The sequence below is a fragment of the Gossypium arboreum genome, chromosome 6, assembly GCF_025698485.1.
Source record: "Gossypium arboreum isolate Shixiya-1 chromosome 6, ASM2569848v2, whole genome shotgun sequence".
Lineage (NCBI taxonomy): Eukaryota > Viridiplantae > Streptophyta > Magnoliopsida > Malvales > Malvaceae > Gossypium > Gossypium arboreum.
Window position 1 is genome coordinate 101,619,932 of NC_069075.1, and position 25,972 is coordinate 101,645,903.

General features: G+C 33.5%; 1 non-coding gene across 1 annotated transcript; it reads left to right on the forward strand.

Annotated features, from left to right (window-relative positions):
• The first annotated feature begins 2,271 nt into the window (after window positions 1-2,271).
• LOC128294713 (small nucleolar RNA R71) lies at window positions 2,272-2,376 on the forward strand. The gene has a single exon (XR_008285020.1). It is a non-coding gene; the product is annotated as a small nucleolar RNA R71 (small nucleolar RNA).
• The last annotated feature ends 23,596 nt before the right edge of the window (window positions 2,377-25,972 follow it).

Genomic DNA, 25,972 nt, shown 5'->3' on the forward strand with positions numbered 1-25,972 from the left:
TTGGTAGGATTGTCCACGGTCGTGGCAACGTATTGAATCCCGTGTTGGGGAAAAATTTTTCTTTGTTTTCATACGGTTGTATAGCACGGTAGTGTCACCGCCCGTGGTATGAGCACAGCTAAGGCACGCCCTTGTGCCTTGCTATGTGGATTTGAAAAACCTGTGTTCAAGGCTTCAGTTAGTAATTTAGATGTTAAAAACTAAAATTTAAAGAAATCGACATCGTTAGTGCTCGAGTTGCCTCTCGAGAAGCGCTTATTTATAGTCTAAGCTAGACTTACCTCTCTGTTGCGTGGTCATGATGGTGTGAGGAGTTTACACTCCTCATTCCTGCTATCAATTTTATCAAAATAAGTTTTTAGAAGAGTACTATTTACCTTAAACATGCCGAATTTGGAATAAGTGACCTCGACTGTACCGTATGGGAAAATGTTAAGTACCGTAAAAGGGGTTGCTCCATTAGGTTCAGAAGTGGTAATACGAGGGTCTGCTGCATCTAATAGTACTTTGTCTCCAACCTTAAGTTGATTTGGTGAAACATTGAGTCCGTTATGGCGTGGTTTTGGTTTATCGTGTGTTCTTGGTTTCTGTGCACACCATTCATCTAGTTCCTCAATTTGTAGCCTTCGCTCTTCATAGATGGGTCCTTTGTTGTTACTTGAACATGGCTCATGTATGCTCCTCGAACGTGTTTCCTGCAAAGAAGGTTGCACCACATGATTAGTATTAGTAGCATAATTTATACAACCACCCTCGATATTCGATGTGTTACTCGAATTACAAGATTGAAGAGTGATTGTTTCATCACCCACACGAAGTGTGAGTTCACCTGTACCAACATCAATAACAGTTCTAGCAGTTGCTAAAAAGGGTTTTTCTAAAATTAAAGGCACGTCATCATCCTCTTCTATTTTAGAACAACAAAATCAATGGGAAATATAAATTTGTCAATTTTAACAAGTACATCTTCAATAATACCCTTAGGAAATCTGATTGTTTTATCTTCCAATTGAATGCTCATCCTTGTTTGTTTGGGTTTCCCAAGACCTAGTTGTTTAAACATTTTATAGGGCATAACATTAATACTAGCCCCTAAATCAGCCAAAGCATTGTTAACGTTTAAACTACCAATTAAACAAGGAATCGTAAAACTCCCTGGATCTTTCAGCTTGTTGGGTAGCTTATTCTGCAGAATGGCTGAGCAAACTACGTTCAACTCTACATGTGGCGCCTCATCCAACTTCCACTTATTTACTAAAAGCTCCTTTAAAAATTTAACTGCATTCAGCATCTGCGAAAGAGCTTCAATAAGCGGTAAGTTAATATGTAGTTTCTTTAATAATTTAAGGAATTTACCAAATTGTTCATTCGTGTGGTCTTTCTTTGTCGTACTGGGGTATGGCACACGAGGTTGTACTCTCTACTTACCAGTTTTTGCTCATTGTGGTCCACCTCACCTTTACCTTTACTTACCATAATTTCTTGCCTCGGTTCTGGTTCAGGTTCGACTAACCCTTCCTTATTTCGAACGGTAATCGCATTGAGTTGTTTCCTTGAGTTTGATTCAGTATTACTCGACAAGCTACCTTGTGGTCATTCAGAGATCAGTTTGGAAAGTTGGCCTATCTGGGCTCTAGCCCTTGGATCAATGCTTGTTGCTTCTTAAGTGCTGTCTTGGTATTTTGAAAATGAGTTTCTAACATCGAGATAAATTTTGTTAGCATCTCCTCAAGGTTCAGTTTCTTTTCCTACTGGTAAGGTGGTTGTTAAAAGCTTGGGGGATGTTGTGGCCTTTGATTTCCTTGGCCACCCTACGAGAAGTTGGGATGGTTCCTCCAACCTGCATTATAAGTGTTACTGTATGGGTTATTTTGAGCTCTAGAATTATTATTACCCATATATTGGACTTGTTCCTCCTCGGTGCTAGAGTTGAAAGATTGATATTCTGTGTGCACTTCTCCTCCATTTGCATCGCACCTCATCACTGGATGTACCTAAGTAGAACCATATAAACTATCACTTTTTTTATTTAAAAGTTCTATGTGGTTATATAGCATAGTAACCGCGTCGAGGTTGAAAACATTAGCTGCTTTTGTTGGCTTTGTTCTCATGACTTGCCATTGGCAGTTATTCAGTGACATCTCTTTAACAAATTCGTAAGCCTCTTCAAGTGTTTTGTTGTTTAAAGTTCCACCAGCGGCTGCGTCAATAAGTTGCCTTGTTGAGGGGTTCACACCGTTGTAAAAAGTCTGAACCTACAGCCATAGAGGTAACCCATGGTGAGGGCACCTTCGTAATAGGTCCTTGTATCTCTCCCATGCATCATAGTATTTCTAGATCCATCTGCACAAAAAAAGAGATATCATTCCTCAACTTCGTCGTTTTAGCTAGCAGAAAACATTTAAGTAAAAATTTTTTCAGTCATTTGTTCCCAAGTTGTGATTGACCCTCATGGTAACGAGTTCAACCACTGTTTAGCTTTGTTCCTCAACGAAAAGGGAAACAACCGAAGGCAAATGGTATTGTCAGAAACACCGTTGATCTTAAAGGTGTCGCAAAGCTCTAGAAAATTTTCCAAATGAGTGTTTGGATCCTCGTCCTACAAACAATCAAATTGAACAAACTGTTGTATCATTTGAATTGTGTTAGGTTTCAGTTCAAAATTATTTGCAGTAATAATAGGTCTAACTATACTCGATTCGGCTCCTGTTAAAATAAGTTTAGCATAATCATACATAGTACGAGGAGCAGGATTCTGATTTATTGGATCTGCAGCAACCACAAGAGGAAGCTGATTATTTTGATTTTCAGTCATCTCCTCGGTTGTATTATAGATATCTTCCTCTTGTCCTTCCTCTATGTTTCTTAGGTTTTGCCTTATTTCTCTTCGGTTTCTACAAGCTATGCTTTCAATCTCACTGTCAAAAAGTAATGTTCCTAACGGGTTTCTTCTAGTCACAAACTGTAAAAACCTGTCAGAAGAAAATAAAAGAAAATTTAGTAAAATTAACAAAACTAAGATAAAATTTAAATTGCAAAAAAAATAAATGGCTAAAGTAATAAAAATTAAGCGTTCCAAATATTTTAGTTCCCCGGAAACGGCGCCAAAAACTTGATGTATGCGTGACAAGTTTTATATTTATGATTGATCGTATTATAACGATGAAGGCAAGCGCACCTATCGAACAGTAGTATAGTTCATAGCAAGACCGGAATGTCGAACCCACAGGAACTAAAAGTACTAGTATTAACTTTCTTTTTATTATCTAGCCTAAAAATAAGGGGATTTACTTTATCTAAACTAATTAATTAAACGAAGAATGCACAGGAAGAAAATTGGGGAAATACTTTTGGGAAAACTGATTGATTTGGACAATACCCAAGGAAAAATCCACCTAGACTTCACTTGTTACTTGACTTTAAATTAGACGATTTATTCACTTGACTTGATCCGTAGAAATCCCAAATTTATATTATTATCTCTCTCGAGACTAACAACATCTAACCCTAGGTTGATTAATTGAAATCTCTTTCTAATTAAAACCCCTAGTGTTGCATTAACTCGATCTATAGATTCCCTTATTAGGTTTGACCCTAATCTGGCAGTTTTATGTCGCCCTATGTCTAGAGGTGCAACCAACTCCGCTTAATTATGCTAGATTTACTCTTAGACAGGGACTTTTGCTCCTCTAAATAAGCACATCAAAACTTGAATCAATATCCTGGAATATTAAAACAAGAATTAAGAACACATAATTAAGAACAAAACAAGTTTTTATCATATAATTCAGAAAATAATAACAAGATCCATCTTAGGTTTCATTCCCCTTAGTTATTTAGGGGACTTAGTTCATAAGTGTAAAAGGAAACATATCAGAAGAATAATAATAACAAAACATAAAGAAAACCCAAAAACCCCTGAAGGAAATTGAAGGGAGATCTTCAGTCTTAAAGGAGAATCCGGCTTCTAAGATGGATCAATCGGCTTTCTTCGAGTAACTCCTTGCCTCCTACTCTGTGTGTCTCTTAGGTGCCTCCTCGGCTATTTATATAGAGTTTAGAATGCTTCAAAACCCTCAAAAGTGGTCTTTTTCGAGTAGAACTAGACTTGGGCTCGACAGGGACACGCCCGTGTGAGGTGGCTTAAGCTGTGTTTAAAGTCTGCTAAATAGACACGGCTGTGTGGTATGGATTAGGTCGTGTTGCAATATGTTAAATAGACATGGATGTGTGAACTACCAGTATGAGGAATTCCAGGCCGTGTCGATTTCCCACGTTGACCCAATTTCTCTGTTTTTGGCCCGTTTCTCACTTTTTTTACTCTCATATGCTCACCTAAGTATAAAATATGAAATTAAAGGATTAGGAGCATCGAAATCCACAAATCTGATGATAATTCATCCAAAAATATGCTAAGGATGGGATAAAAATATGTATAAATTACGACTTATCAGGTACTAAATCAATAGCAAACTCTACTTCTTTGACTGATGGTAACCCTGACAACTCTTTCGGGAACACATCTGGATATTCACAGACTATTGGCACTGATTCAACTTTCAATTCATAAATCTTTGTATTCAACACATAAGCAAGAAAAGCTTCACAACCTTTCTTGACATACCTCTAAGCAGACATAGACGAAATCACCATAGGCAATTCACTTGATTCACCGGTTTCAACCCAAAGAACCTCACCATTTTTAGATTTCAATTCAATAGTTTTCTATCTACAATTTACTATGGCATCATGCAAAGTCAACCAGTCCATACCCAAAATAACATCGAATTCATCAAATGGAAACAACATTAAGTCAGCCGAAAAATAGTAACCTCGAATCATCAAAGGACAATTCTTGCAAACTTTATCAACTAGCACATATTTTTCTAAGGGGTTTGACGCATTAATCACAAACTCAGTAAACTCAACAGGAAAATTCTTACTAGATACCAAAGTCACACAAACATAAGAATGAGTCGATCCAAGATCAATCAATGCAATAACATTAGTATCATAAAGAGAAAATGTACTAGTAATCACATTAGGAGATGATAAATCCTCACGAACATGAATGGCATAGGCTTCATAAGGTACTCTGGCCTCAGATCTCATGGCTGTATCTTTTGTCACACCTTTACTGTTAGTTCCATTCCCGGTATTTCTCGATGGCCTACCCCTATTGATAGTATTGCTCGGCCTTGCACTCTAAAATTGTTCTTTCTCAGCCATCTTAGGGCAATCTCGGATAAAATGCTCTTGGGAACCATATTTGAAAAAAGCTCAGTCATTCATCCTACACTCGCCAGGATGTCTTCTTCCACAATACTGACATTCGAGTCTGCTAGACCTAATGATTGCGGGATTTCATGATAGGTTTTAAATATTTAAAATTAATCGTTCTTGAGACTAACTATTATCGCGATGTAGGCAAGTGTACCTATCGAACAGTAGTATAGTTTTAGCAAGACCAGATTGTCGAACCCAAAAGAACTAAAAGTACTAGTAATGACTGTCTTTTTATTATCTAGCCTAAGAATAATGGGGTTTTTTTTTAACTAACTAATTATCTAAACTAAGAACTCACAGAGAATAGAATTGGGGAATTGCTTTTGGGAAAATCGATTGAATTAAGAAAATACCTAAGGAAAAATCCACCTAAACTGTACTTGTTATTCTGGCTCCGAATCGGATGATTTATTCATTTAACTTGTTTCGTAGAGATCCCTAAGTTACGTTATTATCCCTATTCAAGACTATTAACGTCTAATCCCTAGATTGAATAATTGAGACCTTTCTCGAATTAACACCCTAGGGTTGCATTAACTCGATCTATGGATCCCCTTATTAGGTTTCACCCTAATCCAGCAAAATCTTGTCACCCTATGTCTAGGCGCGAATACCCAACTGATACATTCAAACTAGAATTCATTTCTCTAGATCTCTTTGACTGAAATTGAAATGGCTTACTCATTGGCCTTTTTCTTGCATATCAAGCTTCACTCTCAGCTTTTCTTTTCTCTTTGCTTAGCTCTTCAGATTTGCAAGCTCGTTCAACCAATACAACAAATTCTTTTAGTTTTAAAATTCCAGCTAAGAGTCGGATGTCCTCATTAAGCCCATCTTCGAACCTTTTATACATGATAGCCTCGGAGGAAACACACTCTCGGGCATACTTACTGAGCCTGACAAATTCACCTTCATATTCTGCCACTAACATTCGGCCCTATTTTAGCTCAATAAATTCTCTATGTTTCTGATTGATGAACCGTTGACTGATATATTTTTTTCGGAACTCCTCTTGAAAGAATTCTCATGTAACCCTCTCTCTCGATACCACAAATACTAGTGTCTTCCACCAGTGATATGTTGTGTCCCTAAATAATGATATAGCACATTTCAAGCATTCATCGAGTATACATGATAACTCATCAAATACCCTGATAGTATTCTCAAGCCAGAATTCGGCTCTCTCGAGGTCATCATCTACATTAGCCCTGAATTCCTCAGCTTCTTACTTTTGAATCTTATCAACTGAAGACTTATTCTGTCTTACCAAATCCACACCTTGAGGAACTATAGGAATCGGTTGGGGATAAGGAGGGGTGGAGGAAGTTGAGCATTTGGATTTGTTTGAACAAACTCCGAATGCCACTCATTCATCATGTGGAGGAAGGCTTCCCTAGCCCCTCCTCTCTGACTGACCGTGGGATGTCTATTTTCAAATGACGATGCCCTTGAGCGGGAGCCAGTGCATTACTTTCTAAATCATCAACTACAGCTCTGTCGAGATCCATTTACTACATAAAAACACAGTTTAAAATTGTCAAGAGTCACCACACTATCACAATTCATATATGGCATGTATAGCTAGACTCTTACACACGTTACGCTAGTCCAAGACTCGAGTAAATCATAGTTCTGATACCACTAAATGTAACACCCCTTACCTATATTCGACACCAGAACAGGGTACGAGGCATTACCGGACTTAAACACAAGCAAACGTACATTTTCGAGCCATGAATTCTCCTCTAAATTAAAACCTTGTATTTAATCATAAAATCTCTAATACGAGCCTACGAGGCCCAAAACATGCTTTGGAGGCTGTTCGGGACTAAACCAAGAACCTTAGAAAATTTTATAACACTTACAAATTTTTTTACCAAACAGGGGTCACACTCCCGCGTGGATATGGGGCACGCCTGTGTAGGCAGGCCGTGTGGTCACACACGCCCGTGTCCCTAACCCGTGTAACTCTCTATTTGTCAACCCAAGAACAAATTAAAAACACACAGCCAAGTTACATGCTTGTGTGCCAGGCCGTGTGGTCGATTTAAAATTTATGATTTTTCATAAAATAGGTGCAGACTTCACACGTCCAAGAAACATGCCTGTGCCTTATGCCGTGTCATCCACATGACTGAGATTCACGCCCTTGTCTCTACCCGTGTGCTCAACTCTGAGTATTCTGTTTCTCAAAATTTAGGTACAGGGGACACACGGCCTAAACACATGCCGGTGGGGCAAGCCGTGTGTGACACACGGCGTAGACACACCTGTGTCTACCCATGTGGACAAAAATAAGGCCATTTACCAAGCCATTTTGACACCCTTTATTGCACACACATTTATAACACAACATAGCACCAATCCAAGCACATATATACAACCAAATCAGCCACAACCAAGACATCAACACATCATTCACATGCTACCATCTATCATACACAAACATCACATACTTATCATTTCAAATCAAGTAAAATTCCACATCCATGAAATCTATCATCATATAAATTACTTATACCAATAGTAGCCAATTTCAAATAGCCTTATACAAAATGAAATTTCAACCAATATAAGCCAACACATTTGGCCAAATCAATTATGAAACATAAAAAAATTACCAAGTCCCCTATAGATGCCATAACTCAAAATGGTGAAATCATTGGTACCAAAATAATTGTTGATAGTGTCAGTGGATCTCTAACAGTCTCCGAATCCCTGAGCTAGCTTGGTGACACTATAAGACAAGGGAAAGGAAGGGGAGTAAGCTATAAAGCTTAGTAAGTTCTTGTGCAAATAATAAGCATCATAACTACACATTTAACATACAATTAACGTGATGAAATATGGCATGAATGTCAATAAATTCTTTTAGTCATAACTTGCTCAATCACAATCTTACCAAGGTTTCATCACATATCAAACTCATTACGCATGAGTTTTACGTACATACCTATACCAACTCGCAACATAACCATAGTTTTTCATAACTTTGACATTACCGTTGAGCACTCGGAATATTAACGAATACTTGGAAGTTTTGCACATAAGTGCCATATATATAGCCAAAGCTACCTCACATCTCATAATACATATATGCTCATTTTCGAGCTATTCACGGGTCTATTCACACAAGCTGTCAGTCAGGACGTAGCAACACAGTATTGTTCCCACAAGCTGTCAGGTATTCACAACACATGCCAAACTACCCAGCCACTGGTAGGACGTACGAGACTAGCACCCGGATCACATAAACACAAGGGTTCCTAGTGACATGTCACTCGTATCCTATTTTATCTTAAGGCTCAAACGGGAATTCTCGCTTATCAAAACTTTGTTGAATACATGCAAGAGTGAATCATAATTCATACAATATTAAAGCACTTAAAACATAAATATAATGATGCATTATTTACATATGAACTTATCTCGGTACAAAAATAGTAGGAATGGGACCTAATCGTCAAACACTATGTTTTTCCCCTGATCTAGGTCTAAACCTCATTTTTCTTGATCTATAAGAACAAATTTAACTTATTTAATACTCACATTATTAATTTAGCCCAAAAATCATATTATGGCAAAATTACATTTTTGCCCCTAATGTGTCACATTTTTACAATTTAGTCCCTATGCTCGTAAAATGATTTTCATCCAATTTCTTCATTAACTAAGCCTAGTTGAATCTTTATCATACTCATAAAAGCCCACATTTTCCACTTAATCACATTTTTACTACTTATTTTATAAATTTTACAAATAGGTCATTTTTGACATTTTCATAAACAATCACCTAGTAAAAGTTGTTTATCTAACACCGAGCATGCATTTTCTACCATTAGACATCAAAATAAAAAAATATCTAACATGGATAAAATTTTAAACTTCATCTTTCTTTCAAATTAGTCCTTGAATAAGCTAGATTAAGTTGTCAGGATCTCAAAAACATGAAAATCGTTAAAAACGAGGCTAGAACAGACTTACAATCAAGCGTGAAAGCTTGACAAACCCTAGTTATGTCTTCCTCTTGTAAATTTCGGCTAAGGGGTAGAAGATGAGCAAAAATTGGCTTTTATTTTACTTATTAATTCATTTATTAACCAAATGACCAAAATGCCCCATTTTTGTCCACCAACTTAAGTAATGGTCTAATTCCATCTAAGGACCTCTAATTTAAAATTTTATAGCAATTAGACACCTCTAGCTTATAGAACTCAAGTTTTGTACTTTTTGTAATTCAATCCCTTTTTCTAAATTGAGTGCTCAAACGTCAAAATTTTCGAACGAAATTTTCACAGAATCATTCCATAAAACTGTAGACCATAAAAATGTAAGGAAAATAAAGTCACTGTTCCAACTAGGCTCAAAACCGGGCTATTACAGCTAGGGTAACAACTATTTGAATGACGAGGAACCCGAGATGACAGTTGATAGGGATTACTGAAGTGAGCTAATCATCCATTATCAGATTTGATTTATTCTTCCTTTTTAATCTCTTGAATATTATCTTTTTATGTTATTTTGTTTTTATTATTATAAAAACCCCAAAAGTCCATTATTTTATATTTTTCGTACTATAACTGAATGGAAAGTACTAATTAGATCTTTTAATATTTTAGTTAGAATTGATCTAGCGCTCGCCTCCTTTGGGTACGATCCTCGGAGTACTCACCAACTTAGTTGCAAAACTATATTACAACTAGACCTGTATACTTGTGGATACCACCTCGTAATTCTATATTTTAGTGTAGTATTCACATTCTGAACGTTATTATGTCCGGAGACGGTCATACTCAAACAAATAGATGTACAAAGAGCTTGGGTACTCAAATGCAAAATGAGTGGTGAATTTGAAGGTACTTATTCCGAAGGTCCAATGGAAGCTAAATCTAGGGTTTTTAACTTAGAATTATCTATCTTTTACCAACCTTTAGTCAAGCCACGTTACAACCTATTTAAAAGATCTATTAATTCATATTTCTATGCCGACTATATTAGTGGAGAGAAATTGCTAAGTTCAACATATGAAGGCATAAATTAAACTTAGTAATTGCAGTTTAGCCTTAAATTAGGAAATAAAAATTAATTGGTAAGAATTTAGCATATTTTTATTGAGAAAGAATTTAGCATATCTTTATTGAGAAAGCATTTAGTCTATTATTGCCATCATGATAATAATTGAGAATAATTTGAACAATGTGTATGCTTGATTTGCATAATTTCAAAATTCTTATTCTTGAGCATAATTACACTAAACACATAATTGTGGGAAGAAATGATTTTTGAAGAAGTTTCAAAGGTGATTTTCTTAAAATTCCTTTCGCAGTTTGTGCATTACTCGGGACAAGTAATGAATTAAGTTTGGGGTTGTGGAAGCACAAGAATATATAGACTTTTTAGTACCTTTTTAGCACTAATTCATGTAGTTTCTAAGTATTTTTTGTCAAATTTCATAATTTAATTATAAAAAAATCAAATAGCACTCAATTTATGAAGCATATTTAATTTTAATTATTTTTATAATAAATTTGCACATTTTGATCTATTTTCGATAGTTTGCACAAAGAGTGAAAAATCAGATCAGCGGTCACCTCAGAAGAATTAATTTACAAGGCTCCTTGGTAGCACAAGATGATGAATTAACAACCAAGAGGACTTAGATTTATGTTTTTTTACTTCTTCAAATCAATAGGTCTGATTTGATATTTATCGAGAAAAAACAGCAACTCGAAGTAAAGGAAAGGTCCTAAATTGAGCAAGTAAAGAGGGAGGATGGACAAGCCCGAAAGAGCAACCTAAACCATCCCATATAGCTGACCCAATCAGCTTATGTTAACTTTTACACTTGCAAAATTTCCCTTGAACTCCTCCTAAATGCCATTCAAACCTCTCCCCTGTTCATGCTTTCTATTTTTAGCCACAAGCTAAAAATAGCAAATTTGAGTCAACCATTCCTTCCGCCTAGCATGGTCGGACATGGAAAGGGGGATTGGCTGCTATTTTTAGCTAATTTTAGCTTCCATCTCTCATTCTAATAATTCCCCTTCACTCCATTATTTTTGATCCATCACTTCACACGTATCTCACACATACATTTTCTCTCTTTTTCCTTCTAGTTGTTTTCCAAAATTCTTCCTCCCTTTGCCAATTTCCCCTATTGAAAAAGAGTTTGCACACCTTTTGGAGTAGCAGCAATCAAATGTTCATGAAGACCTTGGATCAGTAGAACAAGAAGAGAAGAGAGAGGCACACTAGTCTGGCTTCGGAAAACCACAGAGATGTGTTTTTCTAGTCCCCTTCTCTTAATCTTTGTTTTACTTTTATTTCGATCATGAACATGAATATTTGTGTTGTTGTTATTTAATAAATTAAAATGACTTAAATTCCTTTCGTGTTAGATTAATTGCATTCTATCTGCTTAGATTATTAAAAATGTGTTTGTGTTGTTGTTAGGTCTTAGTAAATCGTTCAATTAAATAAAATCATGTTTATGTTATACTTGCATTTTAATTGTAAGGTAACAATTGAATTAATTATTTAAACAGATTGAAATTTTAATTAATAGACACAATATTTAATCGGTGCATGTTTAATCTTCTAAGGTAGCTGAGGGTTAAATTAGCGACAGTATTAAACAATACATTACCCTTGCATAACTTGCAAGATTATTGTGATTAAATTGTTTCAATATAACGATATATTGTTATTTCACGTAATATTTTATTTTCTTATTAAAATTTGATTAATCGGTTGAATTGACATAGGGATATGGTCAAGAGATTAATAGGTTCTAATAGGTAAGTATATGCATTAGTTAGCAATTTACCAAGTTGTTGTAAAATTATTCGTAACAACATGAACACAAATTTAATTATTCTTAGTTAAAGAATAAAATTTATCTAACACATTTATGTCATATTGATTAAACTCATTTTTAGAAATCGTGCATTGGAATATTTTTTACTTTTTATTTTTCTTATTTAAATTACTTAGTTAATTTTAGTTTTACAACATCGCTTCAAATTTTTCATCAACAAATTGTTTAAATTTGCATTTCATAAATATTTTCTTGCATAGTCCTTGTGGGTATGATAACTCAACATTACTCGTCACTTTATTACTTGATACGATTGTGTACACTTGCACATTTCCATCATTTCAAAAATACAATACAAATATTAATGGAAGCATTACATATATAAAAAATAAAAGTTAACAAACTAAATGATGATGTACATGAAAATAATTTAAAATAAAAAAATCATCTCTGTCGATGGGCCAAATGTGTGTCACAACTCGATGGGTGTCGATTACGAGAAGGATTTTTTCGTGGTTAGGGTTTTGACTCATCTTCTTCATCTTCATCTTCATCTCCATGTCCATCTTAATCTTCATCTCCAAAATTATATTCATCTTCATCTTGGTCTTTCATGCTAGACAGCATTTGGATATTAGGTTGCCATCATATAATGCTGGTTGTATTAGTAGGTGGCTGCGAAGATGACCGACCTCTAAAGAACAATGATTTTGGTAGTTTTGGGACATTATCGACGGAAAAATATTTGGTGTTGAATAACCCGATTTTGCATAGAATGTCAGAATTGTAGGCGATGATAGATATATTGGTGTTGTTTACAGCAGTGGCGTGTAATATGCTCCTGCGAATGGAGGTGGTGCAAAAAATATTCTTGGAGAAAGTGATAACACATGGTATGATGGTGCATAATTTGGTTCTTATGTGAAAAACATAGGTTAATAGATGCACTAGAAAAATATAAACCATACTGACAGGGAAGTGCACCCATCGGTATAAAATTCAGGGTTAGAGTTGATGATAATGAACTCGATGCATGTACTAACGATCACGGCCTCATATGGATGGTGTTAGCCTCTTACAATGAATTTTTCTACTCCTTTCCTCCTTCGAAAATAGATATAACTTATCATGAAGTCTTAATCATGGCATGTAATATGAAGACATCGCTAAATCTGATCTAACAATTGGTTCGTGCATACATATGAAATCATACATATGTTTGCATAATTGGCATGGAATTTAGGCCAATCTTCTCCACTTTTCCCCTACAAGTCAATCTTGTGAAGTTCATCGAGGTTCTGAGGTGAGGGTGGAAATTTTGCACAAGCCTAAACTGGCACATCACTGGATCAGATTCATGCATCTCAACCATTGTAAAAACTATCAATGGCACTTTGACATGCCAGATATTTCAATTCGTCAAAAATTCGACTAAGATGCATTCTTGAATTCACGAACCAGAGTATGACATTCATGCAAATTGCAATATGAAATTATAACTTTTATCACATACCTAATATTAAATTTCAAATCCTTATGTAATTATTATGTAATTGAAAATTTCAAAAACAAACATCGACTTCTAACCATTAATCTAAAAATAACCAATGTACCCACATGACTCGTGTCATTATTCCACCTGTTCAAATAATACGTTATTCCAAAAATATAATAATAAAAAATAATATGATAACTATAGTATTGAATGAATCTTACCTTATTACAAGTGGCAATTGATAAGGATAGTTTACTTGGTGATATAAAAATGGTAAATGGTACCATGCCCATGACTAAAGGAGTAAACTACAACTGATTTTAATTTTCTGTGCTTCAGTTCTCTGACATATCTCTCAGAACAATATAGCCTAGACAGTGGATCCCCAACTGGTCGCTCGGCTTATTTTAGGTCAATTAGTTGTAGGAGTCACCTTAAATGTACCAGATTTTTAGATTAAAGCCACCTTACAGTATGAATGCTCAAGCAAATTGTTGTCTTTCAACCTCACTAGAAAAATTTTCGACATGTTAGAAATTATCTTCTAACCATTTCATATGTATCCAATTACCACTAAACTTGTCCGGCAGCTTTCCTAATACTTGGCGGCAAATTGCACTCCAATCACCAACACGCACTACCCACATAACGACTAGCCCATCAACTGGTAGGCTGAGTTGTAATGTCACATCCTTGAGTGTATTCGTACACTCACCACATAGAAGATGTAATGTATGTGTCTCAGGTCTTCATCTTTCCAACAAAGCACTGATAAGTGCAGGCCCCAATTTAGTCCCGCCGAGCATACGGGCACGTGTAAGAATCTCCCCTCTTTCAAGTGTTATTCAATAACAGACGATGCTCTTGCATTTAAATTGTGTATATATGTTTCAATAATCCAATTTTTGTCCTGATTATATAAACATAAAAACTAAAAAAATAATAATATTAAAATTTAATAATGATATTAATTAAAATAGAAAATATAATAATATTTTCTTGCCATTTGTAATTAGACATTGGAAATATGTTTGTAATCCAAACGATTTAGAGGTATTGACATTTTAAAATCTTTAAAAGATGATAATCGAATAAAATCTAAGAATTTACAAATAGTTAAGATAGAAAATTGAAAGAAGAAGAATTTGAGAGATTAGGATAGAAATTAAGAATAAAAGAATTAAGAGAATAGATGAATAAGATTGAGTGAAAAAAAATTGGAAGTGTAGAGGATATATATAAAAAAAAAATTTCAACATTGGGGATTTTTTTCAATAATCGTTGGTCCCAACGATTAGAAAATCAGGGACTTGGTGATAAAACAATTAACATTTACATTTTTTATTTTTTAAAATAAATCAATTGCGGGGCACACTTTTCCCTTCTTTAAATTTAAAAAAAAAACTTTGAACTTTAAATATTTTCTAAAACTAACATATATACTTAATTTTCCTGAAAAGTGAATTGGTGGGTAAAATATGTTGCATAAAGAAACATGACATGGTGATTGGAGAATTGGCCATGATCTTGTCATATTAATTGCATTGCTTATATATGGCCAATGATTAATGCACCGTGCATTTTTTTATGGTAAGCTGAAGTCAGAAAAATGACACAGATGTGAGAGTGTGTCCCAGTTTTACCAATTCACTTATACACTTTAAAAAATTTATGCGCGTGACTAAGTCTTGAGAATGTAACACCCCTTACCCGTACCCGAGACTGGGACAAGGTACGAGGCATTACTGAACTAAAATGCAACAATCATGCAAATTGGGCAATAAAATTTCGTTCCAAATTAAAACCAATCAAACATATTCATAGTGTCCCTATTATGGGCCCAAAACATGCATTAAAAATGATACGTAACTAAACCGAGAACTTTGGGAAGTTTCAGGAGAACTTAGGAAATTTCCCCATGAAACAGGGTCACATGTCCGTATGGACATAGGGGCACACCCGTATCCTCAAGCCGTGTAACTCTCTGACTATGACGTCATCATGTAAAATGAACCACACGGTCAAGCCACACGCCGGTGTGCTAGGCCGTGTCCTCCACACGGCTGAGACACATGGTCGTGTCTCTGCCCGTGTGGCCAACACCATGTGTCTCAGCCCGTGTGGCCAACACTTAGGTTATTTTCCAAGCCTTTTGTTGTCCTTAATTCTCTCCCATACTTAAACACATCATATGCACAATTATAACATCAATTTAGTGGTTAATCATCCTTTAGTAAAATTCAATTAAAGCATTTGCATGTTTTCATACAAGTGTTTATCACATATGCTCATGTTACACCAAGTTGGGCTTACCAATTCACACTCAATAGTCTTATCATATAAATGACCATTTTTACCAATTAACCATAATATTTTACCCAACACTTAATCTCTACTTATTCAACAATGTTCATGTTCAGTCATTATCAACTTATTACCATACCACACATTTATTTCATGGCCATGACCACCTCGAATGGTCCTAGGGCATTCATCATGTACATATGTCATACACTACCCATTCATAGTAATACACATAATCACATCACAAGGTATTAACTCATAGCATGGATAAATAGGCTTACAAGCCATAATCATTATAAGTCACATCTCATGGCTATATAAAATGAATCAATATATGCCAATACATTTGGCTAATCATAATAACATCTATCATAAAAAATAAGTCCCTATACATACCACTCACTTGTGTACGCTTAACTTATACATGTTAACACTCCAAAGGTGATGGCTTGATAGTGTGATGCTGCCTCCGATGATCTCCAACCCCGAGCCGACCTGAGAACACTAAGGAAATGAAAATGAGGGAGTAAGCTTTATGCTTAGTAAGTCCATATGAAAAATAATAAGCAATATACCAACATGCTTCTCAAGATAATACAACCATAATTATACTTTTACTTGTATTCTGGTCATACTATTTTCTCGAGTTATACTTACCAATTTATTTATATCTGGAGCTATAGAACTTCAAATTAAGATCTGCTAATTTTTCCTGAAACTAGACTCACATATCTTCTTACCATAAAATTTTTAGAATTTTTTGTCTAGCCAATCAGTACAGTTTATTCTTTAAAGTTTCCCCTATTCTTCTGTTTGACAGCTGCGACCTTTCTTTACTAAAAATTAATTATCTCTTAGTACGGGATTCAGATGATGTTCCTATATGTTTCTCTTGAAATTAGACTCATTAAAAATTTATTCATATAAATTCTAATCCACAATCATTTTTGAACAATTTTTAATGATTTTCCAAAGTTGAAATAGGGGAGCCCAAAATCACTCTGACTCTATCTCTCAAAATTTCAAACATCTCATAATATGAAACTTTTTTGCTTACATCGTTTCCTCTATGTGAAACTAGTTTCAATAAGCTTTATTTTCATATTTCATTCAATCTCTAATTCGATTTCCGCAATTTTTTGTGGATTTTCAAATTTGGACTACTACTGCTGTCTAAAACTGTTTTAGTGTAATATAATGATTACTATCATAAGATCATTTTCAACTAACCATGAACTCACCATTTCATGGATTCCATACTCGATTACACAATAGAGCTTAATATAAATGTCGTTAATTCTCATGGCATACTTAATCATACAAGTTACTCACATAACAATACATGATAATAATTATCTCAGATGATCACACCATTACAAGCATTCCAATTCCATTTCTCATATTAGTCCCGTTGAATTTTCCTTGGATTCTCAATGAATATTCCATAGTACACTTATAGCATACCAACTCATTTATCGTCAATTCATGTTAGTGACCTTTTCAACGAATGCACTCCCGTGAACCTCAATCCTTACGGCGGGATTACCAGTCCAAGCTAAATCCCCTACAATAACAATTACTCTAATGAGCTCGGATCTAAATTACCAGTCCAAGCTAAATTTGGATCCTAGTTCGGATTACCCGTCTAGGCTAAATCCATTTAAACACATATTCTTCAGGAGGCTAGATCACATAAGGAACACTCGTCTCGGCTAGATCCTTTTTTTTTCTGTCAATTCCTTTTTAGGAAAATCCATTGGACATCCTTTTCATTCAATAGTGACTTTTAGTCCTCTTTTCATCATTACATTCATATAACATGAATTATTATACCATGACTATCAAAATCTCATATCATCAAAGAGCAAACATTATAAGAATTAAAAGTATACATTCAAGTTACACGAACTTACTTGTTGAATCCTCGTCGGGTACAACCGTGTAGCAATTCACACAACTCATGTAATAGTAATTTAATATTACAATTCAAGTATAACATTGCATTATTATTATCACACGAACTTACTTCGGGTTCGAGTATGACTATTTATTTCGAATTAGTGCTTAACCTCGTTCAACCTCATTCTAAGGCCGAATCTTATTTTCTTGATCTAACATTTCAAATATAACTTATTTATTACTTACATTATTCAAATGGGTCCATAAATCATACTTTTGTAAATTTATATTTTGACCCCTAAACTTTCACATATTTGTACTTTGGTCCCTAGACTCGTAAAATGAAATGTGCTCGATTTTCTAGTACTTTAAGCCTAGTTGAACCTTTATTGCTCTTATAGCAGCCCACATTTATCATTTATTCACATGATTACTACCCATTTTACAGCTTTTACATTTTAGTCCCTTTTTATGCATTTTCATGTAAAATCACTTAGTAAAAGTTGCTAAACATGCCTTAATCTTTCATATTCTTCCATTAATCTTCAAAATACTAACATGTCATGCATGGTTCAATTTTTAAATATGAACCCTAGCTTAAAATATGGGTAGAAATGAGTAGATCATGTTACAAGGATTTCAAAAATGCAAAGAACATTAAAAACGGGGCTCGGGATCACTTACTATTGAGCTTGTAAGCTTGAAAACCCTAACCATGGCTTCCTCCTTGCTACATTCGGCCAAAACAAGATGATGGACAAGGGTTTTTGGCTTTTATTTTGTCTTTTACTCCATTTAATTACCAATTTACCAAAATGCCCTTTTTACTCATCTTTGAAATTTTACCCTTCCATATCCATTTTTGTCCAACAAATTATCCAATGGTCTAATTACCATTTAAAGACCTCCAATTTAAAATTTCATAACAATTAGACACTTCTAACATGTAGAACTCCACTTTTATATTTTTTACAATTTAGTCCTTTTGACTAAATTGAGCGCCCAAGCGTCAAAATTTTCGAATGAGATTTTCAAGAAATCATTCTGTGAAATTGTAGACCATAAAAATAAAATTTCTTACGTTAGATTTGTGGTCCCAAAACCACTGTTCTGATTAGGCTGTAATTCTGGATGTTATAGAGAAAGTATTTATACATAAAAAACATTTTGAACCAATGATAAAATATCACATATTAAGTTAAAGTTACTATGGCTAAGCCGAAATTATCATATCTAAAAAAGATGACATCATATATTGCATCAAATTAGTTTTTCTAATTAATTTAGATTAATTAACAAATAAAAATAAAGAATATTATCACTAATTAAAATAAAATAATTAAGTGATAATATTTATTAGTTTTTATATTTAATTAATTAAATTAATAAGAGATAAGTAATAAATAAATAAATTTAATTCTTGTAGAACACACAAATGAAGAAGTTAAATTTTATAAGAATTCTTTTTACTTGATTGACCGACCCTACTATAAAGGTCACTTACAAGTCATTCAACACATCACAAGTTCAGAAGTCAAAAAGTCTTTAAAGATCATGAAGAAATTCTGACGAACACCAAATCAGTTCCAAAGAAAAGTCACCTCCTGATCCAATTTAACTAAGGAGAGGAAGCCAAAAGTTATTTTCGAAGAAAGCTGCCTATCGATCCAACTCAACTGAAGAATTGAGGTAAAAGTTGTTGTAAAAGCAAATCACCATGACACTTGAAGCAGATTCAACCATTCAAGATTAAGTCTCAAAGACCCTTAGATTCAAACTCTCTCCCAACTCGATTTCAATATCAAGTCTCAATGACCCTTGAAGCATACATCATTTATTCAATATTAAGTCTCAACGACCCTTGAATCCAAAATCAAATCAAATTCTCAAGCAAACATCTCATTAAACTCAACTTCAAGACCAAGACTCAACAACCTTTAAAGTAAACCACATCCTTCTAAGATCAAATTTAGTCTATTCTTAAATTTTTGAAGCCAAATATAAGAGAAAAATCAAATGAGTTCTCTTTGTATTTAAGAAATTCAAAGATTATAACATATTTTCAAATAAATTTTTAAGATAATATTCCACTCGGAATTTGTGTACACTTTTTTTTGCTATCTCAGTTGAGGATAATTATTAATACAAAGTAAAAAGAATTAAGACAATGAAATTATAAAAATTGATTTAAAATATTAAAATATTATATCAATTGATACGAATACATAAGAATCTGAAACAGACATTTGTCGAAATAGATCGAAATGGTTAAAATGATACATACAAGTATCATCAAGAGTAAATTATGAATTTGATGTTTGAAAAATTAAATTTGCTAAAAATGGAAAAGAAAAAGACGAAGTTGTTGTTCATGGATGACCGAGTTGAAATCGATTTCAAAACAATTTTTAGGTTTGAGCCTTAATACATCCCACTCAACTGATACATTTTGTCATTTGAAAAATAATAATTTTTATTTAATTAACTGTAAAATTATTAAAAAATCATATTATTTTAAATAATAAAATAAATCATATTGAATTGAAACATATTTATCAAACTCACTGGCCCATAAGTAACTCTAAGGCTTCCTTTGGTTTGGAGATTAACACTAGTGTGGTGCATTTGGTGTAAAAATCTGCTATCAACCTCACTGATACAATGTTTGGATGAGCATCAATAGTGCGATGAAACCGATTTCAATCACACTGGCAACCTTAAAATTGACCAGAGGTTTTACCACCAGTTTAGCATAATAAAACAAAAAATATCTTTAACAGACAAAAATACCATACTTTTATTTGTTATTTTACTTTTTATCCTTGAAAGTTAAACTAACTTCTATTCCAACCTTATTTCTTTCCAGATTTGGGAACCAAAACAGTCATTATTGTTGGTTTCTCCCTACTTTTTTACTTTAGTTCTTGGTTGTGACTGCTACTTGTTTCTTTGCCTAAAGGTTAGTTTTTCATATATTTGTGTTGATTACATAATTTTTGTGTAACACCCCTAACCCGTCTCCGTCACCGGATTAAGGTTATGGAGCTTTACCATACAATCGAAAACATTTAACATTGTAATAAATAAATAAATTAAACATATCATAATCCATTCAATCACAAGCATTCTATCTCTAAACCAAGTCATCGAGACCCTAAAAATAGCTTTGTGGCAAGTTTAAGAAAAAGTTGCAAAAATTGGAAATAGGGGTCACACGGTCGTGTGGCCAAGCCGTGTAACTTTCGAACAAGGGACACATGGTTGTGTCCTAACCGTGTCCTCACCCATGTAACTCACTAAGATGCCCCACATGTCCATGTGCTAGGCCGCGTAACTTATTGACTTGAAACACTAAGAAATTTACAGATGACATACGGTCGTATGTGTCACGGTCGTGTTACAACTCGTGTCCCAAGCTGTGTGAACCCAAAATTTACCTAAAATAAAACCATTCCATACCTAATTCATGCATAACTACTCAAACCATTTAAGCACACATTCAAAGGTTTCGAACATTATGCATAAATATGTCATTTCATACATCCTACATCACCTAACCAATATGTCATTCAAAGGCACCACAAATATATCCAAACACCATTTAACAAAACATGTTAACATTGCTTCATTTCATGCATAAAAACTTAATTCTACTATGTGCCTAAAACACATCGTGAATGATCATTTCCAAGCCAACATCAAAATGACAAAAGGCCTTACACATCAATTACCTAAAAGTGATCAAAGGGACTTAACAAGCATTACAAGTACATCAACCATATATAAACTTTAAGCACAAACCTACCATATTACCATTTACATGTTTACTAAATACCATTACAAAATAACCTATACATGTTAATAATGTCATTTCCATACATAATAACCTAGTTCAAATATGAACTAAAACATGTCACAAGTATCCATTTTCAAACCATCATCAACATGCCAAGAGAACCTTATAAATAAGCACTTTAAAGTAACCAAAACAACATAACTTGGTAAAGCATTAAAGTGTACCAAACCAACATAGCTTTCCAAAGATTATACATGCCAAAACTCCATTAACACATACATCAAAATACCATTACAAATCACCCTATACATGCCATTATAAACCTTGGCCAAAATACTCAAAAACTAATGAATTTGACTACTAGATAGTGTGATAGGTCTTTGATGAACTTCCAACCAAATCGAGCTTTCTATGACCTATAAAACAAAGAAAAGAAACTACGTAAGCAACGAGTGCTTAGTAACCTCGTATAAATTTAAACATAACTTACCATTTCATTAATACAATTCATAGATTAAACATAAATCATTACCAATGCCAGAAGCTTAGCATAAGCCTATTGAAACACCATCAAACTCACAAGTTAGTAAGTTCGTTAACATCATATATATGTTCATTTATAACATAAGTGGTTTCATAAGATACATCATATATTCATCAACCTATTCATAAGATTATGAACCATTCCATTCCAAAAGCTTAGTATAAGCCTAAACAACATCATCAATTCACAAGTTAGTGCATTTGTCCATAATATAAATGCATTCATCCATAAAATAAGTAGACTTACACATGTAATCACATCATTTAGATCATAAATCATTTTCATAATTTCATGATTCATTTCACTTGAATACTTACCACTTCGTTTCCTTTTCATACCCATTGAACCATCTGGAATTACATCGGATACTCGAGAAAGCTCACAAGAAGTGTGCCTTTACATATAACTGTAACATTTCCTTTATATCAATGTGCATATGAGGTGAAATAAATCTGCCCACATGAGCTGTGGGTCGGAATGTAAGCTACACGATGCTGCTCACATGAGCTGTGGAGAATCCACAACAAATGCAAAACCTCAATCATCGGTAGGACATTCAAGACCAGCACCCGAAACATGAAATCCCTAATGACATGTTATTTGTATCCTAAGAATTCCTAAGGTTCAACCAGGACTCGATTTCCATCAATTCATCATAGCATTGATACATTTGTATATTGATTCATTTATATCAAATCAACATAATAAACATTCAATTTAAACAACATTTAAGCGATTACAGTTCATACAAACTTACTTGTACCAAAATGATGTCCTAAAGTGATCCAATGACTAATTTGCTATTTTAGTTTTCCCATGATTATGTTCATTTGAGTCGTTTCTTGATCTAGATGATGGTCACTAAAATAACTATAAATACGACAAAGGCAACACACTTATCAAACAATAGTATAGCTATGGTGAGCAAAGAAGTATCCACGAGGACTAAAAGTATTAGTAATTATCGTTTTTTTATTATTTAGCTAACAATTTGGAGTGGTTTCTTTTAATTTAAATTTACTAAACTAATTTAACTAAGAACGCAACAGAGAATGAATCAAAAAATAATCAAATATTAACCAATGAGATAGACAATACCCAAGAAAGAATCCATCTAGACTTTATCTTTTATTATGAATCTGAATTAAACGATTTATTCACTTGTGTCCTGATCCATAGAAATCCCTAAATTATTATTCACTTGTGTCTTGATCCATAGAAATCCCTAAATTATGTTAATATCTCTTTCGAGAGTAAAAGCAACTGACCATAGAAATCCCTAAATTATGTTAATATCTCTTTCGAGAGTCAAAGCAACTGACTCTAGGTTGATTAATTGAAATCTCTTTCTAATTAAAACCCCTATCGTCTCATTAATTCGATATATGGATTCCCCTATTAGATTTGACTCTAATCTGTAGATTTATGTCATCATATTTCTAGGATTGCATGCAGCTCCACTCAATTATGGTATATCTACTCTTAAACAGGGTCTTTTTCTCCACTGAATTAAGAACATGAAACATGAATTAATATCCAGGAAATATTAAAAAAAGAAATAAGCATACATAATAGAGAACAATAATCAAATATTTATCGCGTAAAAATAGAATTTAAATAAAAGAATTCATCATAGGTTTCATCCTCCCTAGGTATCTAGGGAATTAGTTTATAATCCCGAATGAAAACATCTCAAAATCAGAAGAACCACAAAATATAAAGAAACTCATAAAAACTTCGAAAGAAATTAAAAGGAGATCTTTTATCTTGATGGAGATCCACTTCCGAGTTGATTCTGATGGTGTTCTTCGAGTGTTTTCTTCAATCTTCTTTGATACTCCCTTATGTCTTTTTCTAATTGGTATTTATAGACTTTAAAATGCTCAGAAAACCTAAAAATTGGGATTTTCCGCATATTTGGGAAGCAGGGTGCGAAATCGACACGGGCTGGCACATGAGCGTATGTCTAGCCCATGTGACAACCCAAGAAGTAATAAGTACTTGGGCATGGACTTGGAAACCTGCTATTTGCCAATAGAAATGTTGGCCTACTTCCACACCAGAGATATCGTATAACCCGTTTAGTGCGTTTGATATACCATTCATATTACCCTCTGACAGAAATAGAACTTTACTTAAAAAAAAGGAATTATTTTGATTCAATTTTCTCTTGCCTACTCAAATTCTATGGCTCACATGGGCATGTGTCTAGCCCGTGTGGAAATGCCCAGGCCATGTTGCTCTTGAAAACAACTTTATTTGTCTGATTTTTACTCATCTTTCGCTCCTTTCGCTCCTAAATGCTCTCCTAAGTATATAAACATGAATTTAAAGGATTTGGAGCATCAAATTCACTAATTGCATAATTAATCATCCAAAAATACATTAAAAATAAGATTAAAATAGGCTACTTTTATAACTTATCACTAGATAAATATTTTATTCAATTATTAACATATAACCCTTCACAATAAAAATTTACAAAATTGTCCTCAAATTTTATATTTTTTTATAATTTAGTCCCTAAATCTGAAACTTGCAATTTAACCACTTTTAATTAAAACTCATGCTAACTGATTTTTACCTAGTCTTATAACAACCCATGTTTATCCATAATTTGCAATATTTTCCTTAAATTTTACCATTTCATAAATAAGTCCCTAAACTTGAAAATCATCAAAATTATTTAACAAAATACTTATACTTAACAACTAAATTTAATAATCTATCATAAAATTTCAAGAACATTACAAATTCATCCATGGTAAAATTCTATACACTTAACAATTTAACAAATTAACTTGGGTTAACTAAATTAAGCTATAACAATTTCAAAATATAAAATTTACTAAAAATAGATTAACAAAAGCTTACCATGCATGAAAAAAACCAAGGCAGAATTCAAGCTTCATTGCCATGGAGGTTCGGTGAAAGAAAAATAAAAGATGAAGGAGATGATGCTTTCTTTTATGCCTTTTTACTATTTTAACATTTAATTAATATAATAATATTATTATAAAACACTTAAATTTTAATCAAATTCTTCCACTTACTGTCCGAATTTAACATTAATGGTTTAATTATTAAATAAGTCCTCTCACATTAATTAAATAAACCAATTAATTAATTAAAACTAATAGAAAGTAAATTTTGTAACTTTTACAATTTAGTTCTTTTATTTAATTAACTATTTAAAGGTCAAAATTTCTCAACGAAACTTTAATACGATCTTAATAACGCTCCATAAATATTTAATAAAATATTTACGGCTAAGTTTATAGAAACAAGGTTCCAATACCTCATTTCCTAAAACCACTTGACTTTAAGGACATACCACTTAAACCTAATTATTCTTTCATTTAACATAAATTATTAAATCAAAATTTATAAATACTCTATATTCAACTCGTAAATATCAATTGATAATATTTATGGACTTACCCATCGGATTTGTGGCCCCAATACTACTTTTCCGACACTATTAAAAAACAGGTTGTTACAATTTAAGTATTATAGGAAGCTTTAAGATTTCTTTTCATGAAAATAGAACTAGTAACTTGAAATTAAATTGATTTACTCACAACAGCAAAAGTAGCTACACCTGCAAAGGTTTCGGTATAGAGACTGTACAAGGTTTTAGGGAAATCTCTTGCTTATATATTATTGGAACCCATTTCCATTTTTTTCTTATAAGATTGTACTTTTGGAGAGCATTCTGTATATTGTAGTTAAAGGTACTTATTCTCATGTTGCAGAGTGGGAAGTCTGCAGCTATTTATACTTGTGAAAAGAAACAAGGGTTTAAAGTTCTGAAGGTTGTTACTAAACTTT